Genomic DNA, 25,055 nt, shown 5'->3' with positions numbered 1-25,055 from the left:
TGAAGAGGTAGGTTCCAAAAACATATACAGACAAAGTCAAAGATGCCAGACGATACTTTGAATGCGAGCATTTGCAGGTACTAAAGTCTTTACAGGTCCAAACGGAGCAACTGGAGAGAGGGATAAAGACCTGTAAAGACTTAATTGCCTGCAATCGCATTCAAAGTATCGTCTTGCATCTTTTTTTATTTTATTTTTTTAATAAATTTAGATTACCCAATTATTTTTTCTATTAAGGGGCAATTTAGCATGGCCAATCCACCTACTCTGCACATTTTTTGGGTTGTGGGGGCGAAACCCACGCCGACACGGGGAGAATGTGCAAACTCCACACGGACAGTGACCCAGAGCCGGGATCGAACCTGGGACCTCAACGCCGTGAGGCGGTTGTGCTAACCACTAGACCACCGTGCTGCCCTTCGTCTTGCATCTTTGACTTTGTCTATATATATGTTTCTGGAACCTACCTCTTCATTCACCTGAGGAAGGAGCAGTGCTCCGAAAGCTAGTGTTTGAAACAAACCTGTTGGACTTTAACCTGGTGTTGTCAGACTTCTTACTGTGCCCACCCCAGTCCAACGCCGGCATCTCTACATCAGGAAATAACCATTGTCGGATCTTTTCCCGTCCATCTGGGAGGGAGACTGGGACCTGGTTCAACATCCCAGAGAGAGGCGGCACATCCGACAGTACAGCACTCCCTCGGCACTGCGTTGGCAGTGTCAGCCTGGTGGCTTCCATTCCAGTCCTACAGTCGGGCTCCATCCCATAACCCGCTGACTCAGAGGTTGAGAGTGTCAACAGTCTGGCCATTCCTGATCCACCCCAGTTGAATTTTTACACCCATTCTGCTTACCGGCATGCAGTTCTCGCAAGTATTAATTTTAAACAGCATGAGTGGCGCAGTGGTTAGCACTGCTGCCTCACAGCGCCAGGGACCCGGGTTCAATTCCGGCTTTGAGCGACTGTGCGGAGTCTGCACGTTCTCCCCGAGTCTGCGTGGGTTTCCTCCGGGTGCTCCGGTTTACTCCCACAGTCCAAGGATGTGCAGGTTGGGTGGATTCCCCATGCTAAATTGCCCGTAGTGTCCAAAAAGGTTAGGTAGGGTTGCGGGGATAGGGTGGAGGTGTGGGGTGGGTGCTCTTTCCAAGGGCTGGTGCGTACTCGATAGGCCGAATGGCCTCCTTCTGAATGCAAATTGTATGAAATGGTGAAGCGGAACAAAGTCTCTTCCTGAAGAGCAGCAGAGGGGGAGATAGAACATAGAACAGTACAGCACAGAACAGGCCCTTCGGCCCTCGATGTTGTGCCGAGCAATGATCACCCTACTCAAACCCGCATATCCACCCTATACCCATAACCCAACAACTCACCCCCTTAACCTTACTATTAGGACACTACGGGCAATTTAGCATGGCCAATCCACCTAACCCGCACATCTTTGGACTGTGGGAGGAAACCAGAGCACCCGGAGGAAACCCACGCACACACGGGGAGGACGTGCAGACTCCACACAGAGTGACCCAGCCGGGAACCGAACCCGGGACCCTGGAGCTGTGAAGCATTTATGCTAACCACCATGCTACCGTGCTGCCCCTTAAATAAGTTGGCCCATGGAGATGGAGGCAATCAAAATCCTGGCCGGGGTTGGAGAGAGCTGAGCAGGAGAGATGGGCAGGCAGATCAGAGGCCAGTCAACTGGCCCAAATAAAAATCACAACCTATTGTGTGATGTTGAACGTGCTGCCTGATAAGCAAACAGAATGCAGCGTCGAAAAGACAATCGGACAAATGTTCAGAAACAGAAAGTTTTGGGGTTGGGTGTGGAAATGGGACGGATTGGACAGCCAAGACAGGAACGATGGGCTGAATGGCCTGCTTGATCCTACAAGGGCATACGGGTGTCGTAACCATCCGTAGACTAGACCTGCAGGTTGGTCCAGTATTTGTGAACCATATTCCAGCGTGCACACAGCCTCCACAGGATACATCCGTGTGAGTGCACTGACGGCAGAGTTATGGGAAGGATTTTATTCCCAACGTCAGCAGCTGCACGTTGTGGGTGAGAGGATCGCAGTGTTCAGTGCTACTGCTCCGTGAACTGATCGGAGATCACCGTTCACGTTAACACTCTGATGTCACAGAGCGGCACGGCGGCGCAGTAGTTAGCACTCATGGCGCCGAGGCCCCAGGTTCGATCCCAACCCCGGGTCACTGTCCGTGTGGAGCTTGCACATTCCCCCCGTGTCTGCGTGGGTCTCACCCCCACAACCCAAAGATGTGCAGGGTAGGTGGATTGGCCATGCTAAAATTGGCCCTTAATTGGAGAAAACATTTTTAAAAAACTTTCTGATGGATCACTTTTGAGATTTGGGTTTTTAATTCGGCTCCGAACTGTCAAGCCCCTTGAAAGCCCCAGGAATAAACAATCTCATTCTTGGGCATCTTGTTTTTAACCCTGACTGCAATAAGATTTGAACATGCTGTGATGTTCAGCACCTGAAGGCTGTACAGTTCAGCTCTGATGATAACTGAGAGAGCTGGAGGGGGGGCAGACACTGAAGAATGAGGGTGTGTGGGGAGGCAGACATTTCAAAAGGCTTTCTCTGAGATTACAAAGTGCAGAGGTTTGAACTGCAGACGCTGCAATGAGGCCTCCAGCCGTAACCGGCTTCCTGAAAAGTTAAACACCCAACTGCTGTTAGTTTTGTTACCAGCCCATTTCGTGCAGGATTTGGGATTTGAATCGTCACAGGGCCGACCATTGGGAGCGGAGAGTGTGGCTGGTACTCACAGGACCAGGGAATAATTGAAATGGGAGTCCTTGTGCGAGGTGTGCGTTTGAGCTGTGTTGGTGTGAGTCGGCAGCTCTGGCGGGATACGTTCCCGGAGGATTCATTGCCCTATCCTGGTGTATCGAACCGCCCCACTGCCATCTTTGCTCAATTCTCCCCGTGGGCACTCCCTCCAGCCAGCTGCTGAAGGGGTTTTGTGATAGATTTGCAGAAACACTGCTGCAGGTTCAGGAATCTTACACCAATGTTACAAATATTATTAGCCTTGGTTTAGAAGGTAGCAGTGCTCCTTCATAGAACCCATTTGAACAGTGCAGAAGGAGCCCATTCGGCCCATCGAGTCTGTACCCACCCTCTGAAAGAGCTCCCCACCTAGGCCCACTCCCCCGCCCTATCCCGTTTACCCCGCCCAGCCTGCACATCTTTGGACTTTGCGGGTTCAACTCCCACCACAGGCACATAATCCATGCTGTCAGTTCAGAGTGGGGGGAGTGGGCCTGGTGGGGCGCTCGCTCACCGGGTGGGTGCAGACCCGATGGGCTGAACTGCCTCCTTCTGCACTGGAGGGATTCTATGAATTTGTTCAATCCAGTGAAATGTTGCCCGTTATGCTCTGAATTAAGTCGAGCTCAGACAGACGCCATTTCTTGGACTGACGTTTTTTTTGTCCCTCTGTTTAATCCTGGATGAAAATGGAGCAGGTTGTATCCCGGGAGCTGGATTTGCATCTTCCATCCACAGGGATCGGGGGTTAGGTGGGAGTTGTTTTTTGCTGACCTCGCCGCCCTAACCAAATGACAGGGGCAGGAACAGGAGACTTCTTTCACTGAAAGGCACCTCTCCCATTAACAATCTACAGACCAAAAAGGGTAAAGACAGAATAAAAGGAGTAAGGAACAAAGAGAATCGACTGGAAGGGCCCTTATACACAATACAAAGTCAATCTGGAGGACACTTTCTCACACACATGTTCTGTTGTGGAATGGGCTTCCTGCCAATGTGGTGGAAGAGGATTCAGTGATCGTTCTCAATCAGGAATTTGATACAGGGTGTTGGGGAAAGAGCAAGCATTTCAGAGTGAATTCATAATGGACTGAATGGCCTGTCTCTGTGTTCTATCACTCTGTGATTCATCTGGAACACACTGATCTCCGCCAGATGGTCAGGCTGTGTCCTGGGCACAGACATGGTGCTGCTCCAGTGGGAGAGCGGAGAATTGGCAGGTAGAGGATATTTGGGTTTCCTGTTTCTGAAGAGTTAGGGGCAGCTGACCCAGCAGCCTGCTTCTCTGGGGAACTGCTCTGACAGACCACAGCGAAGAAAGATCCTTACTTCAAACAGAGGGACGTTTTCTTTCACGTGAATCGTCTCGTTAAAAGAAAACACACTCCCACAGGTCAGGGAGGAGAGTAGATTCTGGAATATACAACCTGGGCGTGAAATGTTGTCTCTGTCAAACCTCTGTGGGAGAGTACTGCACATTCCTGTCAGAGCCCGTCCATTCACCAGCAGAGGAGGAAAGTGCGCCGAAGATTGTCCCTGTATCTACCCCTCCCCAAACCCCACACCCATATCCCCACTCAGCTGGCTTTCACCTCTTGCTTTCCAAACATAGAACGTACAAATGAAAAATGAAGTGAAAATCGCTTATTGTCACGAGTAGGCTTCAATGAAGTTACTGTGAAAAGCCCCTAGTCGCCACATTCCGGCGCCTGTTCGGGGAGGCTGGTACGGGAATTGAACCGTGCTGCTGGCCTGCCTTGGTCTGCTTTAAAAGCCAGCTGTTTGGGGGGGGGGGGGCGTTGCGAGCGAGGTGATGAGAGGGTGAGGGTGGGGGTGGGGTGGCTGGAGGCTTATGTTCCATTTCAAATGGAAAGTAGGTGGTGGAGGAAGAACGATGACGAATAGTTTTATTTTGCCCAAGAATAACGCTGACCCCTACCTCTGCTTCATTCACCATTCCAAACACATCATAGACCACAGAATCCCTGCAGTGCAGAAAGAGGCCATTCGGCCCAGTGTGTGTGCACCACCCCTCTGAACGATCACCCACCCTATCCCCGTGACTCAACCAAACCTTTTTGGACACTAAGGGACAATTTATCATGGCAAATTCATCTAACTTGCACATCTTTGTGACTGTGGGAGGAAACCGGAGCACCCGGAGGAAACCCACGCAGACACGGGGAGAACATACAGACTCCGTACAGACAGTGACCGGAGGTCGGAATCGAACCTGGGTCCCTGGCGCTGTGAAGCCACAGTGCTAACCACTGTGCAACCGTGCCAGCTCAAAATGGAAACTGTCTTTCCTTTCACACCTCACTGCGACAGCCCCATTGGAGTCTTGGCTCCAATTCTGTGTACCGATCTTTGAGTTAGGCGGCGGAAACTCTGGGACAGGAGAGTTGTGGTGATGGGGACAAGAGGCTCCTCCTTGTGAAAATGCCGGAGAATCTGTGCTCGTTCTTCTCAAAGCAGAGAAGATCGAGGGGAGAGTTCATCCACTTGCTCACAATGATGAGGTGCTGGAAGAACCAGAGATGAGATGAATCTATGTTCCTTCCGCAGCGAGTTGTTCTGATCTGAAACTGTACCTCAAAGAAGCCCATTCAGTGACTGGTGAAGTACCGCAAAGGTGCATCGAGACAGGCGAGTGACCCCAGCAGACTCCACACTGAGCCTTGCCTCACTCCTCTTCACTCCTCACCCAACCAATATACTCTTCAGTTCCTCACTCCATCAATATACTCTTCACGCCTCACCCCATCAATATACTCTTCACGCCTCACCCCATCAAAATACTCTTCTCATCCCATCAATATACTCTTCACTCCTCACCCCATCAATATACTCTTCACTCTTCACCCGATCAATATACTCTTCACCTGATCAATATACTCTTCACTCTTCACCCGATCAATATACTCTTCACTCTTCACCCCATCAATATACTCTTCACGCCTCACCCCATCAAAATACTCTTCTCATCCCATCAATATACTCTTCCCTCCTCACCCCATCAATATATTCTTCACTCTTCACCCGATCAATATACTCTTCACTCTTCACCTGATCAATATACTCTTCACGCCTCACCCCATCAAAATACTCTTCTCATCCCATCAATATACTCTTCACTCCTCACCCCATCAATATACTCTTCACTCTTCACCCGATCAATATACTCTTCACCTGATCAATATACTCTTCACTCTTCACCCGATCAATATACTCTTCACGCCTCACTCCATCAATATACTCTTCACTCCTCACCCCATCAAAATACTCTTCACTCCTCACTCCATCAATATACTCTTCACCCCATCAATATACTCTTCACTCCTCACTCCATCAATATACTCTTCACTCCTCACTCCATCAATATACTCTTCACTCCTCACCCCATCAATATACTCTTCACTCCTCACTCCATCAATATACTCTTCACTCCTCACTCAATCAATATACTCTTCACTCCTCACTCCATCAATATACTCTTCACTCCATCAATGTACTTTTCAGTTCCTCACTCCATCAATATACTCTTCACGCCTCACTCCATCAATATACTCTTCACTCCTCACTCCATCAATATACTCTTCACTCCTCACCCCATCAATATACTCTTCACTCCTCACCCCATTAATATACTCCTCACCCCATCAATATACTCTTCACTCCTCACTCCATCAATATACTCTTCACTCCTCATTCCATCAATATACTCTTCACTCCTCACTCCATCAATATACTCTTCACTCCTCACCCCATCAATATACTCTTCACTCCTCACTCCATCAATATACTCTTCACTCCTTACCCCATCAATATACTCTTCACTCCTCACCCCATCAATATACTCTTCACTCCTCACCCCATCAACATACTCTTCACTCCTCACCCCATCAATATACTCTTCACTCCTCACCCCATCAATATACTCTTCACTCCTCACCCCATCAATATACTCTTCACTCCTCACTCCATCAATATACTCTTCACTCCTAACTCCATCAATATACTCTTCACTCCTCACTCCATCAATATACTCTTCACTCCATCAATATACTCTTCACTCCTCACCCCATCAATATACTCTTCACTCCTCACTCCATCAATATACTCTTCACTCCATCAATGTACTTTTCAGTTCCTCACGCCATCAATATACTCTTCACTCCTAACTCCATCAATATACTCTTCACTCCTCACTCCATCAATATACTCTTCACTCCATCAATGTACTTTTCAGTTCCTCACTCCATCAATATACTCTTCACGCCTCACTCCATCAATATACTCTTCACTCCTCACCCCATCAAAATACTCTTCACTCCTCACTCCATCAATATACTCTTCACCCCATCAATATACTCTTCACTCCTCACCCCATCAATATACTCTTCACTCCTCACTCCATCAATATACTCTTCACTCCTCACTCCATCAATATACTCTTCACTCCTCACCCCATCAATATACTCTTCACTCCTCACTCCATCAATATGCTCTTCACTCCTCACTCAATCAATATACTCTTCACTCCTCACTCCATCAATATACTCTTCACTCCATCAATGTACTTTTCAGTTCCTCACTCCATCAATATACTCTTCACGCCTCACTCCATCAATATACTCTTCACTCCTCACCCCATCAATATACTCTTCTCATCCCATCAATATACTCTTCACGCCTCACCCCATCAATATACTCTTCATCCCATCAATATACTCTTCACGCCTCACCCCATCAAAATACTCTTCACTCCTCACCCCATCAATATGCTCTTCACTCCTCACTCCATCAATATACTCTTCACCCCATCAATATACTCTTCACTCCTCACCCCATCAATATACTCTTCACTCCTCACCCCATCAATATACTCTTCACTCCTCACCCCATCAATATACTCTTCACTCCTCACTCCATCAATATACTCTTCACTCCTCACCCCATCAATATACTCTTCTCATCCCATCAATATACTCTTCACTCCTCACCCCATCAATATACTCTTCACTCCTCACCACATCAATATACTCTTCACTCCTCACCCCATCAATATGCCCTTCTGTTCCTCACTCCGTCATTAACGCATCCAATTCTTCCTCCTAGACATCCATACAGTTCACCTCCCTGTGGGAGCGGGTTCCTGAGAAGGAAATGCATTGAGGGGCGATGGGGTTGGGCGAGGGCTGTGAGATTATTTTGGTCAGTCAGCACAGCTCTGATTCGCCTGTTCCCCCCCCCCTCCCCCCTCCCCCCACTGTGTCATTCGATGAAATCACACCGTGTACACAGCCCAATGCGATTTGAAGAGCTTTTAAATGAGGTGCACCTTGCCAACATAAAGAAGCAGACAGACGTCCGCTGATGATTTGATCTGGTGCTGGCCTGAACAAGAGGCTGAAATGTGAAAACAGCAGATCCTCACCAACGTTAAAAAACAATAATTAAATTAAAACAATTCAAGTGGCTCCTAAGTTAATTTGCAGCTAAAATGCAAAGTATAAGTGGCTGCTTCATGGTGGAGAGTTTAAGCAGGGCCTCTGAATAAGCACCACTGTTTAATTCAGCCCATGTGCCACTCGGTGAATAGCAGGAACACTTAAATTAAATGTTCAATCAGCTTCATTGCAAATGCACACCGTGTTGGATCAGCGATGCGTGCTGCCACAATAATATCATTGCCATGCAAATGAGAGCGAGTTGAACTCCACACTGTTCCTTCTGTACAAAAGGATGCTTTGGGCTGGTAATTGGAGCAGTCAATCACAGGCCTCACGCCTGGGCTCTGGGGGATGATCATTAAATGGACCACAGTCGCTTGGTCTGCCTGACTGGGAGTGAATCGCAAGCAGGCAGCAACGGGAGGAAAGGACAAAATCTTACTTTGGAACCTCTGAGGATTGTTGCCTGACGGTCGAGCGTGGAAAGGAATTGGATGCAGACACACAGGACACTGTCTGATTAAACTACACATTGAGAAACACACATATCCTTCACACTACGTTGCTGTATTTCCAGAGACTGATTTACAGGGAATGTTTGCGTTATGTAGTGTGGCCCCTCTGGAGTTGTCAAGAGACTCAAGGCTTCATTAGGAACAAGAAGGGTCTTTATTGATAAAGAATAACTTGGTACAGGAGGTTTGCAGCCCTCAGTTGCCCTGGAGCACAGCTCGAAGTCCTGACGTGCTTACTACATGGCTGCTGGATGTATTCTGCCCTGGAGGGGACTCCACCCTCTGGGGTGATCACTCGCTGCCGATCTGCCCCCGGAGCTAGGTGACTCTGCTCTGCTGTGCTGTCTTAAAAAGACAGGCACCTCAATCTGCCGCAGTTTGGTGAAAAAAATCATAAGAATGTTTGCAAGCTCGGGCAGCAGGGTGGGGCAGTGGGTTAGCACTGCTATCTCACGGCGCCGAGGTCCCGGGTTCGATCCTGGCTCTGGGTCACTGTCCGTGTGGAATTTGCACATTCTCCCCGTGTTTGCATGGGTTTCGCCCCACAACACAAAGATTTAAGGCAGCACGGTAGCATTGTGGATAGCATAATTGCTTCACAGCTCCAGGGTCCCAGGTTCGATTCCCAGCTTGGGTCACTGTCTGTGCGGAGTCTGCACGTCCTCCCCGTGTCTGCGTCGGTTTCCTCCGGATGCTCCGGTTTCCTCCCACAGTCCAAAGATGTGCAGGTTAGGTAGATTGGCCGTGATAAATTGCCCTTAGTGTCCAAAATTGCCCTTAGTGTTGGGTGGGGTTACTGGGTAATGGGGATAGGGTGGAGGTGTTGACCTTGGATAGGGTGCTCTTTCCAAGAGCCAGTGCAGACTCGATGGGCCGAATGGCCTCCTTCTGCACTGTAAATTCTATGATAGTTCTATTTGCAGGGTAGGTGGATTGGCCGCGCTAAATTGCCCTTAATTGGAAAAAATGAATTGGGTACTCTGAATTTATAAATAAAAACGTACTGTCTGCAGTACTTGTGATGGCTTCCACACTGGGTCACCATCTCTGTTTGGAACATTCCTGCCCGTTTCATTGTTTGATCTTTTTCTTACTTCTATCCACCCATGTCCAGTCAAGACATAAAGTCCCTACAGTGCAGAATGAGGCCATTCGGCCCATTGAGTCTGCACCGACCCTCTTAAAGAGCACTCTACCCAGGTCCACTCCCTGGTCCACCCCACTCCCCGGTCCACCCCACTCCCCGGTCCACCTCACTCCCCGGTCCACCCTGCCCTACCTCCTGAACCAAACCTTCCCATCTTTGGACTGTCGTGGGTTGTGGTCAGCAATTGTTGTCCATCCCTAATTGCCCTTGAACTAAGTGTCTCGCTCGGCCCATTTCAGAGAGGGGCAGTTAAGAGTTAACCACATGTCTGTGGGTCTGGAGTCACATGTAGGCCAGACCGGGTAAGGACGGCAGATTTCCTTCCTGAAAGGAGCACCAGGGAACCAGATGGGTTTTTACAATAACCGATGAGAGGTTTATGGTCACCGTCACTGTGACCAGCTTTCAATTCCAGATTTTATTCTTGATTGAATTTAAATTCCACCAGCTCTGTGGTGAAACCCCCCCCCCCCCCCCCCCCCCCCCGATGAATCGCTCAGTGACATTACCACAAAGCCATCAGGGCTCCCGAATTTCTAACTCTGCAACCTGCCCGCTGTCCTAACCGGTGGTGGTCCCCACACTCTCACAGCCCCCTCCTAGCCCAGGAAACGGACCATTCTCTACCCGGGTTGCATGTCGCTGCCTGGTTTTGAGTTTTCTCCGTTGGGTTATTGCTGAAGGTCCCACGGGCCGCCCCTTAGCCCACCTTTGTCAAAGATCCTGGAGGGTCCCTCAGACCAAACTTGGAGTCTCTCAGAAGGCCTCCTCTTCCTTGCTGCAACAATATCTTCAGACGGTTTTGACTGTCAGATGCACAAGTTCCTGCAGGACAAGCATGACGGAGCGGTAACAGACCGATGGAAGTCATATTCTGACAACTAACTCCGGTTGGTTGGGCAGTTCACATTTGTATGCTGCAATCTGCTCTCTGATAGTCTCACACAGGAACTCTTTGGGCTTTGTTACAGTCAAGTGTTTTTATTTTATTTTGAGTGCCCAATTCTTTGTTTCTCCAATTAAGGGGCAATTTAGCATGGCCAATCCACCTAGCCTGCACATCTTTGGGTTGTGGGGGTGAGACCCACGCAAACACGGGGAGAATGTGCAAACTCCACACGGACAGTGACCCAGAGCCGGGATCGAACCCGGGTCCTCGGCGCCGTGAGGCAGCAGCGTAAACGCCACGCCACCGTGCCGCCCCTATAGTCGAGTGGTCAGGAAACCCGTGAGAATCTTCTCAGAGACGACCCGCGTTCTGGAATCCTATGGGCCACCTCCATCATCCTAATTTGGTTCTGTATTTACCATAAAGATTTTGCAACAATACACAGGAAATAGCAGCAGAATGCACCTGCCCAACTTGCTTTGTGTGCAGTTAACCGCCCGTTAGACTGTGCTGTGCTGGTGTTAAACACTCGAGTCATCTGTGGGATGTGAAGAATTTGTGTTCCAGCTGATGTCTCAAGTACCATTATTATCGAGTTGAAGAAGGAGGTTAGGCTGTAATTCAGAAGGCGTGGTCTGCTACTGAATAGGCCCACAATCTCGGAGAAGGGTCAGGAAGCAGAGGATGCAAATTGAAGACAATTGGCACAAAAGAATGTGAAGAAGAGGAGATGTTTTTTTTAAACGCAGCGAGTTGCTGTGATCTGGAAGGCAGTGTCTGAAAGGACGGTGGAGGCAGGATCAGTCGGATCGTTTGCACAGACTTACAAAAAGAAAATAGACGGCAAGACGGCACGTAGTCAGCACTGCTGCCTCACAGCGCCAGGGACCCTGGTTCAATTCCAGCCTTGGGTGACGGTCTGTGTGGTGGGGTTTGAAGCCATGCCCCTAGAGCACTTGGCTGAGTCTCTGGGTTACATGCCCAGTGACATTACTGCGACGCCACCTTCTCTCTCTCTCCCCCCCCCCCCCCCCCCCCCCAGTGCCAGTGTTTCACATTGACTTCAGCATTGCTCCTTTCACATTGTTGGCCCTCGTATACACTGAATTGAAAAGCAGTCTGTGAGATTCGGAAAAGCTCTCATTAAAGTCGTGGTCATTTTTCCAGCAGCCAGCGATTACACTCTGCGTCCCCAAAGAGCAGCAATAATTCAGCTTTCACATCTGGACAGAAGTTCAGATTGAGAGTTTGAGAGGCCTCGCTATCGGAGCTGCTTTCTGAAGAGCTGATACCTCTCCATTCATCTTTTCTGCAACGTAACGAGAGGTATAGTCAGGGTGAATAGTCAGAGGCTTTTTCCCAGGGTGGAGACTCCATTACAAGGGGGCATAGGTTCAAGGTGAGAGGGGGAAAGTTTGGGGGTGATGTGCGGGGAAAGGTTTTCACGCAGAGGGTGGTGGGTGACAGTGGAGGCAGGCACGATGGCAACGTTTAGGATGTTTCTTGATAGACACATGAACGGGCGGGGAATGGAGGTATACAGATTGTTTGGGCAATAAGTAATAGGTCTATATAAGGAATCTGGATGGGTGCAGGCTGGGTGGCTGAAGGGCCTGTTCCTGTGCTGCAATGTTCTTCTAACCCCCTGAGATTGACAGAAGCAGTGGAATTTCCCCAGTGGCTGGGATGTATTTTGTGTGAACTTTGTCTTTGGTGTGGTCTGGGTCATTTCCGTGGTATGTACCTTACTCTCTCTGTGTCTCTGTGTCTCCTTCTCTGCAACAGAGAAGGCGGAGGGCAGTGAACAGATAACGATCTTTCTGAAGGACTTTGATCAGGTTTGAGAGAGACTTTGGAGACAAAACTAGAGGTCATCGATGAGCGGCAGTCACTAATAAATCCAATGGGGGAATTCAGGAGAAAATTCATTAGCCAGAGAGCATTGCGAATGTGGAACTCACTCCCACAGGGAGTGGCCGGGATGAACAGGATAGATTTGAGGAGGAGCTAGATAGACAGACAAAGGAGAAATACATCAAATTATATCTGGATAGGATTCATTGATGGAGGGTGATGATGGCTTGTGTGGAATATGGACAGATCTGTTTCTGTGCTGTAGATTTCTATGCTTTATATTGTTTTATCTGTCAGGAACTTTTGAGAGAGGAGCTTGTGCGTTTTGTGGAAGTGTTCCGGGGGAGTCGCATTTCACAATTGTACGAGAGTCTGAAGTGATGGGGTATAGAGGCAGTTCAGTCCAATTTCACTTTTGTACCAGCCAAAACGGATAATTAAACGTCGAGAGTTTCTGATCTGTACAAACTGGAAGTCGGATTACCCGAGGAACCAAAATGCAAACACCAGCTCGTCGCAGTACCTGAGCAAACATCCTTATTTGTTGACTTTTGAGATGTAGCTGTATGTTGTCACTCTGAACCCACCAGCCTTCCATTGCCAACAACAGCTCCTGCCCCAACTGGGCTGAAGCTACCCTGTCCACCTGTCCCCAAATGTATCGCACAAGGATGTCCTGTGACTGAGTCAATATGGCTTAACCCAGTGCCTCAATGATGTGTTTGAGCTGAGTGTCTGTTTCAATTACCCCCTCCCCTCTCCATGCCTCACTCTCACCACTGCTGAATCCCTTGGTTTTGGCTTTCCTCCAAGTTTCTCCAACTGATTCCTGAGGTCCACCCAACATTGACTCCCAGCTCATCTCTACAGATCCAATTCTGTGCGGAGCCCAGGGTGTCCAGCTTCTTGACCTTGCTAATCAGCATCGAGCACCCACCATCCATCCCCAAATTCAAAATGCTCATCCCAGCCTCATTTTAAGATTCCTCTGCTGGCCTCCTCCTGCTCCAGCCTTTGGCCTTTCACATTTGAACTCTGACCCTAAACCCTTGCTCGTGCAAAGAGGTATTTTTCTCAACTGGGGAGAGAGGATGCAAGATTAACTTTATCCATTGAACTATTTATTTTGCCTGTCTTCCTGCAGCTTGAATATCCCCCCACCCCCACCCCCAAGCTGTCACAGTGGGTTGAAATGAGTTTGCGATGTACATCAGTGCTCAGCAGGCAGGCTGCTGTTGAATCAGTGTCATGGTGAATGGTTCTGCTGAGATTTGAGCAGTTTCACTTCAATCACTTTCCCTCTCCAGATAAGGTCAAAGGATGATAGCGAGATATTGAGGACTGAGGGCAGGACGGCACGGTAGCACAGTTGGAGAGCCGGTGCAGGCTTGATGGGCCAAATGGCCTCCTTCTGCACTGTCGGGATTCTGTGATAGTGTTCACTTGAAATCTAAGATTGAGACACACACATAGAACAGGACAGAGGCAAATAGGAAGACACAACAAATAGAGATAAATAAGGAGAGAGAGAGAGTGAAAGACGTCAGTGGCAGGTTGGAGAATATTCCCTGACTTTGTGTGTGTGTGAGAAAATTGTCAGATGAGTGAGTAATTTTTGAGCCTCCCTCCAACAGACTGATGTCCTTATACAGGAAGGCTGCTTCCCTCACACCTCCAGGCATCGGCCAGCTCAGAGAGTCAAACATCACCAGGTCCAACTCGCTTCTGGGTAAAGTGAGCAGGGATTTTCAATCCTGCTGCTTTCTGCTCAACGTGCAGTGAGGAAGCGACGCCCATGGCTTACAGTCTGCCTGGCGGGACGCTGACAGGATTGTCCCCTCGCTCTAATTGGAGTGTAACCCCCACCCCCCACCTCCCCCCTCCTGGCCCTGCCCTGCGGTGTGTTTGGAGCAGATTTTCCCCAGGGGGGGAGAGGGACGTGCATCGCACACGGCTGGTCATTCACTGATTGCACACGCTCGCCATTTGTCACCCTCCGCCCCTGGCCCCGAGGTTACATCTGAACTGCAGCTCGTGCCAATTTAAACACACCATCAGATCTGGCTGCTGCTTTTCAAACCCATGCGGAGCTTTTGTGGGAGGTAATCGTGTCGTGTCTGCTGAGCGAGCGAGTTAGCGATGCAGTGTCAGATCAAGGGGGATGGATCGTTACCCAGAGATAACAGAGAGAGAGAAACTGGGATGGTTCATCCGGGATTAGGGAAAGTTCAAGTGAAATTTAATCCAGATATTCCAACAAGAGGGTGGATAGGGGATCGCATCTCGAAAAAGACAGCGGTGAAGATGAGATTAATTTAATAATAATAATCTTTATTATTGTCACGAGTAGGCTTACATTAACACGGCAATGAAGTTACTGTGAAAATCCCCTAGTCGCCACATTCCGGCGCCTGTTCGGGTACACAGAGGGAGAATTCAGAATGTCCAATTCACCTAACAGCGCGTCTTTCGGGACTTGTGGGAGGAAACCGGAGCACCCGGAGGAAACCCGCACAGACACGAACATGCAGAGGGTGGGATTTTCCAGCTCCCCTCCACCACCCCAGGGGGTGTGTTTTCCGGCAGGGATAGGCTGGATAATCCCACTCTGTTCAAATCCTCTCTCTCAGTCTCAGCTCCTCATTCGGAATGGTCTGGAACAGATCCCCCAGATCACAGGCAAGGTCAGAGAGGTCTCCCTGGACAATGGGATCCTGAACTCCGATGGGGAAATTTGGGACCAGCCTGGCCGCCAGCCCTCACACTCCACCCAGCGAGAAGATGAAAGTTCAGTCCTTCGGGCTGAAAGGGTTAATGAACAGGGAGTGAGGGTAGGTGCTCTGAAGGTGACTGTGAATGGGGAATGTCAGCTGGGTGGCTGTCTCCTTACTCTTGTTGCCGTAACATTGCCCGACAGAATGTGGACATTTGCCCATGGCTGGGGTCTCCCTGCCCCATCGCTGGGGGCTGGCTGGGGTCTCCCTGCCTGATTGCTGGGGGCTGGCTGGGGGGGTCTCCCTGCCCGATCGCTGGGGGCTGGCTGGGGTCTCCCTGCCCCATCGCTGGGGGCTGGCTGGGGTCTCCCTGCCCCATCGCTGGGGGCTGGCTGGGGTCTCCCTGCCCGATCCCTGGGGGCTGCCTGGGATATTCCTGCCCCATCGCTGGGGGCTGGCTGGGGTCTCCCTGCCTGATCGCTGGGGGCTGGCTGGGGTCTCCCTGCCCGATCACTGGGGGCTGGCTGGGGTCTCCCTGCCCCATCCCTGGGGGCTGGCTGGGGTCTCCCTGCCCGATCCCTGGGGGCTGGCTGGGGTCTCCCTGCCCCATCGCTGGGGGCTGGCTGGGGTCTCCCTGCCCGATCCCTGGGGGCTGGCTGGGGTCTCCCTGCCCGATCCCTGGGGGCTGGATGGGGTCTCCCTGCCCCATCGCTGGGGGCTGGCTGGGGTCTCCCTGCCTGATCGCTGGGGGCTGGCTGGGGGGGTCTCCCTGCCCGATCGCTGGGGGCTGGCTGGGGTCTCCCTTCCCGATCCCTGGGGGCTGGCTGGGGTCTCCCTGCCCGATCGCTGGGGGCTGGCTGGGGTCTCCCTGCCCGATCGCTGGGGGCTGGCTGGGGTCTCCCTGCCCCATCCCTGGGGGCTGGCTGGGGTCTCCCTGCCCCATCCCTGGGGGCTGGCTGGGGTCTCCCTGCCCCATCCCTGGGGGCTGGCTGGGGTCTCCCTGCCCGATCGCTGGGGGCTGGCTGGGGTCTCCCTGCCCGATCCCTGGGGGCTGCCTGGGATATTCCTGCCCCATCGCTGGGGGCTGGCTGGGACATTCCTGCCCCATCCCTGGGGGCTGGCTGGGGTCTCCCTGCCTGATTGCTGGGGGCTGGCTGGGGTCTCCCTGCCCGATCACTGGGGGCTGGCTGGGGTCTCCCTGCCCCATACCTGGGGGCTGGCTGGGGTCTCCCTGCCCGATCCCTGGGGGCTGGCTGGGGTCTCCCTGCCCCATCCCTGGGGGCTGGCTGGGGTCTCCCTGCCCCATCGCTGGGGGCTGGCTGGGGTCTCCCTGCCCCATCGCTGGGGGCTGGCTGGGGTCTCCCTGCCCCATCCCTGGGGGCACTGCACTGACTGAACAAGGTTCCGTGGGCAGTGTAACATTCTTCATCTCCATTCAGCATTACTGGGCTCGATGCCAGCTGACAAAAGACAGATCGCTGCAAGTGACCAACATGAGGGATTTTTCATTCAGTTCTCCGTTGGGGACGAGTGTAAACTCAGTGGAAGGGTGTGCGATCCGAGTATCTACTGCTCACTGAGCAGTGGGAGCGATTCCATTTGCCTTTCCCGCAGCGGGATTCCATCTCCATCACTCAGACATGGGCGGCCTTGTTTCCTGAAGCTTAACAATTCCCTTCGCAAACCTCTCCTCCGTCTTAACACCTACTCCCTTTCACCAATCATCCAGTCACTTTCCCCCTAACGTCTCAACGAACTCGGTGTCAAACATTGTGGGACAACAGCAGCACCAGTTGTTAAAGACGCAAAATATACACAATTGCGGAATCAGTGAATGGCTGCAGTACGGAAGGAGGCCATTCAGCCCCTTGTAGCTCCCCCTGATTTTCAGCAACTCGGTCAAATCTCCTCTCCTCTCCCACTGGTATCCAACCTTATTAAACATTGTTGTGATTGCCTTTCAAAACCTTCCGGTGTCCCAAAACAATTTTTACACTGAATGAAGTACTATTAGTCACTGCCGCGATGTGAGAAACACAAGAGTCAAACTGAGCACAGCAAGATCCCACAAACAGCAATGCGGTAACGACTGGATAATCTGGGCTCTTTTTTTGTTGATTGAGAGTTAACCGTTGGCCAAGGCACTGGAGGTAGCTCACCCGAGATGGTGCTGCGGGATCCCCTCCGCCCACACGTGACCGACAAACAGGCCCTCTTGATCAGCTGACCCGAAAGACAGCACCGAGTAGCACTCCCTCAGTCCCGCACTGACATCGCCAGCCCGGACCTTACCCCCAAATGTCTCAAGTAGACCATCAGCCACGACACTCTGAAGGTGTGGTTCACACTGAGATATATTGTGGCGGCACAGTAGCACAGTGGTTAGCACTGTTGCTTCACAGCGCCAGTGACCCGGGCTCAATTCCGGCCTTGGGTCACTGTCTGCGTGGAGTTTGTATGTGATGCGGGTTAGGTGGATTGGCCATGCTAAATTGCTGCATAACGTCCAAAGATGTGCAGGTTAGGTGGGCTTTTGGGTCAGGGTGGAGGAATGGGCCTGGGCAGGGCGATCTTTCAGAGGGTCGATACAGACTCGATGGGCTGAATGGCCTCCTTCTGCACTCCAGGGATTCTATAACAAAGGCCATCTAGAAATTCAACAGTGATGTGAGGGACATGCAGTGGTAAAGTTTGAAAATGACACATCGGAAGGTTGGAGGAGCATTGAATGTCCAGAGGTTACTTGATGCCTGAGGTATGGTGGAGTCCTTTCCTGAGGATTTTAACACACTTCCTCCTCACTGAGAATCTTGTGAGGGGGATGCAGCACAACACTTGACCAGACGTACTCGAGAGACTCGAGCTGTTTGTAAACTTGGAAAATGTGTTATTTGTAAGCGATTCCGTGTGACCTTCTCCAATGTCACAATGGTATAACAGCCGGGGTCTGGGCAACTTGGGCCCAGGTTTTGTGCTGGAAACTTTGCCCATAAACAATTGGCCAGTGTGTCGTGACTCAGTACAGGACTGGCACTGACCTTACAGCACAGACACAGGACATATCTGGGCTGGTCTTACAGCTCCACCCAAGCCCCCTCGCTGCATCTCACCTTATTAAAACCTCTCTCTATTCCTTTCTCCCTCATGTCTATCCAGATTCCCCTGAAATACACCTACAATGTTCACCTGCAGCACGTCCTGGCAATAATAACCTTTATTCGCGTCACAAGTAGGCTCACATTAACCCTGCAATGAAGTTACTATGAAAATCCGCGAGTCGCCACATTCCGGCGCCTGTTCGGGTACATGAAGGGAGAATTCAGAATGTCCAATTCACCTAACAGCACGTCTTTTGCGACTTGTGGGAGGAAACCGGAGCACCCGGAGGAAACCCACGGAGACACGGGGAGAACGTGCAGACTCCGCACAGACAGTGACCCAAGCCGGGAATCGAACCTGGGCCTCTGGAACTCTGAAGCAATAGTGCTAACCTCTGTGCTACCCTGCCTTCCACTGTCAGGGGTATGCAGGGTATGCTGGCCCTGTGGGAGCGAGTTCCACATTCTCCCCTTTAATCACATTTCCTTTAACTCTCATTTTTGATTTGCTTTTTGTTTTATGGTTTCCCTTTAAGGGACTGCCCCTTTAATTTGTCCCTCGGTGCACTTGATTTTGTTGACTTGTTTATTCATGTTAATCTAAATAGTTGTGGTCATTGAGTGCGCGCACACGCCCAAGATCAGCAAAGGGAGGCGCTGTCAGCCACTTCTTCGAAATGCACTCTGAGAGTTTAATGAGGAGAGATTGCACAAACCATGGGGATTCAGGAGATAGATGAAGGGATGATTTAGTGGAAATGAGTCAGACTGGTTGGAGTGGAGTGCGATGAGCAGAGTCTGAAAGCTTAGAGCCAGAGACTTTAGGAGAGGAATTTGGTAACATTTCTCCACACACTGGGAAAAGTTTGGAACTCTTCTCCCCCCCCCCCCTCTCGGTGTCAGGGCAATAGTTAATTTTAAAGAGGAGATTGAACGACGTGGCCGGGCGAAGTTGGATCACCGACCAGTTTTGGCCCCTGCTGAACAGCAGGACAGGCTGAAGGGGCTGAATGGCCTCAGCCTGTGCCCTCGTTCCTCTTGCACAGCTGTGTAAAGTGAATGGATTGCCTGCTATCTTTTAGGTGGACTAATTGAGTGCAATTACTTTCAATTGCCTCTCAGCTCACTGGCAATGGTGAGCGAGGGGGGTGGAGAGAGGCAGCAGAGCAAACAGGGCTGTTGTTTGCTCAGTACAGAGGTGGGGGTGAGTAAAACAGCATTAGTGGAAAGCTTTGTCCGTGATTGACCTGCCGACTTCACTGCTGAATTGGGACCTGCACATATTTTAACAGCAAACGGATTTCCTGAACGGCAAATCTAAATTTGGCCTCATACAAAACCAGCATTAATTTGCCCAGTGTCCTTTTTATTTGCAAATGATGAAGTTGTGAACCGCGAGGAGAGGTGTGCTGTGATTCTCTCTCTCTCTCTGCTACCCAGTTCAGGTAACACTGCTGACATGAAGCTTTGCCTGAAACGTGAGCACATTTGCTCTGTGTTTTATCTGTCACAGTGTTTATTGGCGAGTGTTCCTGTGGTTTGGATTAGTTAATCAAAGACAAAATCACTGGGATGTCTCGAGAGTGTTGTCCCTATTCTTGAAATTAATGTTCCCCCGAGTTCAGATTGTTGTGAGCAGGCGGTCAATGGTCAGGATCACATCAATGTAATGCAAGTAATAAGTTTAATACTTCCGTTCAAACCCTATTCCTCTTTACACACCTGAATACAGGTCACAACTACCCCTCAGAATAAAGTGTCAATGGGAGCGATGAATGTCCCTCTCAAAATGTAATCTCAGGAGGAAGCCATGACTCAGGTTTATTGGGACAGACCTGGGCATTCGTTCCCTCGAGTGTGAGACACGATCCAGGACCGAGTCATCCGAGGAAGCAGCTTGAAAGGGCTGGCACAAAGATGATGGGCGGAATGGTCCCCTCTCTGATATAGGAAAGATAATGGGATGCGAAGGAGGATGGGACAAAGCAGAGCCAAGCCATTCCGGGCTGGTCACAGCAAATCCTCACAGACCAGTGGAGAACTGGAAGTCTATTCCCACCCACCCCCTACCCCAAAGAACTGTTCGGGGGGGGGGGGGGGGGGGGGGGGTCCATTAAAAATTGAGATCAATAAAGAATTTTGTTCAGCAAGGGATTTGAAAGGAAGGCACAGAGGTGGGAGAGTTCAGGTGCAGAGTAACTAATAATCTTTATTATTGTCACAAGTAGGCTTACATTAACACGGCAATGAAGTTACTGTGAAAAGCCCCTAGTCGCCACTTTCCGGCGCCTGTTCGGGTACACAGAGGGAGAATTCAGAATGGCCAATTCACCTAACATCACGTCTTTCGGGACTTGTGGGAGGAAACCGGAGCGCCCGGAGGAAACCCACGCAGACACGGGGAGAACGTGCAGACTCCGCACAGACAGTGACCCAAGCCGGGAATTAAACCTGGGACCCTGGGACTGGAGCACCCGGAGGAAACCCTGTCCCTCTATCACCTTCCAGTCAACACTGCCAATCCGGAATCTGGGAAGGCTTCCTCGCCAGCGAGCTGTTCATTCTGATTCAACATTGGTGTATCAGCTGCCTCCAGCTGAATTGGTGCAAAACTTCTTGTGCCAAAGTTTAAACCAATGTTATTAAGTGGGATTTGCTGCGCAGAGATGCAGAGCGGTTTGCAGTGAAAGTGTGAGGGGAGATGGATCGAGAGAGTGTGCACACATCACCCAAGACAAATAACACTGCCCCCACCCCCCAAACCTCAGAACATGCCTCCAGACAAAGAGACGCGGAGGAGAGTGTCCAGTTATGTGGAGAATGGACTGAATGTGTGTGACACAATAACGTGCAAGGCTCTGTGATCGCCTCGGCTCCCAGCACTGCATTCAAACCAGTCTGAATTTCAGCCCCTTTCTCTGTCTCTCACTGACTATTCCAGCTGGTCCCATTTCACATTCTCTGCATTTCTCACCAGGGACACATTCTCTCCAGACCCCTGTGAAAACAGCCCCAATCGAGACCTTTTGTTCCCAAATTGTGATATTAAAATAATAAAACCCTCTCACTCTTGTCCCCCGCTTTCTAATTTAAACCCCTGGTTTCCTCGGCACACTTTTGCAGATTGTCTTTGGGTAGATTTTCTCGGGGACTGAGTGACAACTTAAACCAACCGTACCTTCTTCCTGCCTCCTTCCTTTGCAGCTGATCCATTCTCCAGGAGGAATGTTTCACCACCTCCAGTTGAACTGGCACGGCAGCCTGACAGAGTCCATTGTGCTGCCTTCACAGTGGAATTAACCTTGCTCACTTCCTTGCATTGCAGCTTTGCAAAACAAAAGAGGCAGCCGGGGCGAGCAGAAGTTGTGCTTTGCCACCTCCCCGAGCAGTTCACTCTGTTTCTGTCTCCATCTCCTGTGGAAGCATACACACAGATCAGCCTTTAGCACACATACACACACTGAGTGAGTGACAGGGGCGATGCTGTCAAACTATATTCTCATTGACACGTTCAGCCTCCCCCAAGCTCTCTCAGTGATTGGATGTCGTGCTGAACACAGGCTTTCTATTTTAAAGGGACTCTGCTCAACCTGTCCTTCAAAACCCTGTCCAAAACACCACATCACACACACAAATCATCTTCACCGAGGCGATTACTATTACTCTGAAGTGGAGATGCCGGCGTTAGATGCCTTCTTACTATTACTCTGAAGGCAGAGGACTCCTGATTGAGGATATGTTTGGTGGCCATAGATGTGGGGCAAGGTTAAGTGATCCAATTTTTTTGATTTTCTCACGGATATGGGCGTCGCTGGTTAGGTCAGTATTTATTGCCCATCCCTGATTCTCCCTTGAGAAGGTGGTGGTGAGCTGCCTTCTTGAACTGTAGGTACACCCACAGTGCTGTTAGGGAGTTCCAGGATTTGACCTGGTGACAGTGAAGGAGCAGGCAATATATTTCCAAGTCAGGATGGTGTGGGACTTATAATAATAATCTTTATTGTCACAAGTAGGCTTACATTAACGCTGCAGTGAAGTTACTGTGAAAAGCCCCTGGTCGCCACATTCCGGCGCCTGTTCGGGTACACAGAGGGAGAATTCAGAATGTCCAATTCACCTGACAGCACGTCTTTCGGGGCTTGTGGGAGGAAACCGGAGCACCCGGAGGAAACCCACGCAGACACGGGGAGAACGTGCAGACTCCGCACAGACACTGACCCAAGCTGGGAATCAAACCTGGGACCCTGGTGCTGTGAAACAACAGTGCTAACCACTGTGCCGCCATCTGTCATTTCTCCTCAGGTGGGGCGAGGGTTAAGTATTTGTCCAGGGCACTGGGGATAATTCTCCTCCTCTTCTTCAACATAGTGCAGTGGGATCTTTTCTATCTCCTTGCGGATTCTGTCTCTGTGGAGTAGGATCTCTGACTCCGAGTGCTTCCCACAGACTGGGGTTGTTGGGGGGGGGGGAATGCCCCTGATCGGAACGAGGGTAAATGAGCCTTGGCGGGTTGTGCTGGCTGTTAATGATACTGGCAGTGCCCACACAGATGTCCTGGGACTGCAGTGTGCCCTCACCCACACAGCTCCTGATTACCAGCGAGCTCGGCTATCAATCCCACCTCAATCCAGATGGACCTATAGCGACAGCGCACACGCACACACACACACACACACACACACTGCTGTACGGCCTGACTCAATAATGCCTCCCCCTGAGAGCTGTGCCACACAACAACATCTCCACAAAGAATATCCTCACACCCAGTGTGGTGGCTGACTTCATGTTGCCCTGCCTTCGGATAATCAAACAGCGAGATGCCCAATTATACCAGCGTGGCTAATCCTGCATTGTGCTTTTTAAAATTCTCCACAAATCATCGTGCTGACATTCACACCACCATGGCCTGGGAGTTGAGTCTGAATAAATACAGCAGCAGCCAGGGTTAACACAACAAAGACTTTTCACACATGATTCTCCCAATCTGACCTGGACAACTGATTGTACACATCCCCCTTCCCTCACTCTCCGTACCCCATCCCCCCCTCCTCCATCCTCCCTCTCCCCCTCCTCCATCCTCCCTCTCCCAGTCCCCCTCACCCCCCTCCCTCTACCCCACCCTCTCCTCCATCCTCCCTCTCTCCCTCCTCCTCACCCCCCTCTCTCTACCCCACCCTCTCCTCCTTCCTCCCTCTCTCCCTCCTCCTCACCCCCCTCCCTCTACCCCACCCTCTCCTCCATACACTCCCTCCCCACCCCCACTCTCCCCATTCTCTCTCTCCCCTCTCTCTCATCCCCGCCCCTCCCCCTTTCTCCCCCCTCCCTCTATCCCTCCCTTTCCCCAACTCCCTCCTCCCCACCCCCTCAGCCCCACCCGCTCTCTACCCCCTCTTTTCCCCTTCTCCCTCTCTAACCCCCCTGTCCCCACCTGCCTCTCCCCTCTCTCTCACCCCTTCAGTCTCCCAGTCCACTCTTCCCATTCTCTCTTCCTCAATCTCTTCCTCTCTCACTTCCCCCTCCCTCCATCTCTCTTCCTCCTCTCTCTCTCTCTCTCCCATCCTCTCTCTCACCCCCCTCTCTTGCCCTTTCTCACTCCCCCTCTCTCGCCCCTTCTCTCTCTCTCCCCCTCTATCTCCCTCCTCTCTCTCCCTTTCACCCCTCTTCCCCCTCCCTCTATCTCCCCCCCACCCCCTCCCAGTCCTTTCTCCTTTAAATTTGCTTGATTAATGAAGCATTTCATCGTCTGTCTAAATGGTGGATACAGAGCAATCAGAGTGCTTGGTCCATTGTGCTTGTGCCTGAATATCCCCCTAACTGGGTCAGTGATGTATGTTGTTTGATAACGCTGCGATGAGGCACCTTTACATACAAGCAAACAAATTCGGAGCAGAATGAGGCCACTCAGCCCTTCGCGTCTGCTCCACCATTCAATAGTCATCTAGTCTGCGTTTAACCCCACATTCCTACTGACCCCAGATAACCTTTCACCCCCTTGTTAACCTTTCACCCCCTTGTTAACCTTTCACCCCCTTGTGAATTAAGAATCTCTCCAGACTCTGCTTCCTCTGCATTTTGAGGAAAAGAGTTCCCTCCACCCTCCACCCTCACCGAGAAAACATTCCTCGTCAACTCTGACCTCAATGGGTGACTCCTTATTTTAAACAGTCGATCCTTTTCGACACGGAGGGCGCTTTATAAATGCGGGTTGTTATTGTTGAGGTGATTATTTGGGTCTTGGGAGCCCTTGGGGTCTGGAATAGTGGTTATACACGGGCTGGGTGGACAACCTGTGCGCTGAACACTTCCCCATTTGACTGGGCTGCAGGACCTGCTCGCTCTCCCACAGTCTGTGTAACGTCAATCCCAGTCCCACCTGGGACTGTTTCACCCACGTGAGGAATCTGGGAGGAAGTGGGCTGCTCCACATTTGGATCAGGTGCTGCGTGCTGTGTGTGACACAGGGCTGCGAATTTCCCCAGGCCACGTTGGAGGTATTCTGCACTGTGAACTGGTCAGACGGCAGGACCAAGGCAAATTCGCTGTCCAAAAGGTGGGGTGGGGTGATGGAGTAACGGGGGGGTAGG

The 25,055-nt window shown here is 50.9% G+C and overlaps 1 protein-coding gene across 2 annotated transcripts in view; it reads right to left on the bottom strand.

Moving 5' to 3' along the window:
- The window catches only part of LOC119957522 (leucine zipper putative tumor suppressor 1-like), a 30,675-nt gene extending 8,755 nt beyond the window's left edge, over positions 1-21,920 (bottom strand). The window contains exon 1 of one of the 2 annotated variants that reach the window (XM_038785655.1): positions 21,650-21,920. The gene's annotated coding sequence lies outside the window, so the exon portion shown is untranslated. Of the gene's footprint in view, positions 1-10,625; positions 10,788-21,649 lie in introns of those variants that run through there. The other variant, XM_038785656.1, reaches the window with a different exon arrangement.
- Positions 21,921-25,055: the final 3,135 nt, after the last annotated feature.

Source organism: Scyliorhinus canicula, chromosome 26 (assembly GCF_902713615.1).
Source record: "Scyliorhinus canicula chromosome 26, sScyCan1.1, whole genome shotgun sequence".
Taxonomy (NCBI): Eukaryota; Metazoa; Chordata; class Chondrichthyes; order Carcharhiniformes; family Scyliorhinidae; genus Scyliorhinus; species Scyliorhinus canicula.
Note: the sequence above shows the minus strand (reverse complement) of the source record. Positions and strands in the feature narration are given on the sequence as shown.